The sequence below is a fragment of the Galeopterus variegatus genome, unplaced genomic scaffold, assembly GCF_000696425.1.
Source record: "Galeopterus variegatus unplaced genomic scaffold, G_variegatus-3.0.2 Scaffold17358, whole genome shotgun sequence".
In the NCBI taxonomy this organism is placed as follows: domain Eukaryota; kingdom Metazoa; phylum Chordata; class Mammalia; order Dermoptera; family Cynocephalidae; genus Galeopterus; species Galeopterus variegatus.
Genome location: NW_007743469.1, coordinates 1 through 402, shown reverse-complemented (window position 1 = coordinate 402; position 402 = coordinate 1).

Below are 402 nucleotides of genomic sequence, written 5' to 3'. Positions count from 1 at the left end.
CTGACCTTCAAGACTATGTTAGGCTCCACTATTATAGGCTTTTATAGGACCTGGAAAACCCCTGTCTTTGAAACTAACACTCTTGTATTGAATGGTTCAAGGCCTACCTTTTCCACTAGACATCATACTGTGTACTAATAGTGACAGATAATATTTACAAAGTACCATCTAGCAGGCATTATGCTTAGAACTGTGTGTTATTTTATTTAAGACACACAATAAACATGAGATAGATGCTATAATTATAACTGCTCTCTGGAGAAGGAAACAGATGCACAGAGAGATAAAACAACTTGATAAATATTTCAAATATTGCAAGTAGTGAAGCCAAAATTCTAACCCGGAAAGTTTAACTCTAGTGTCAGCATAATTACCTCTTTATACGTTATCTCACTGGCTCTC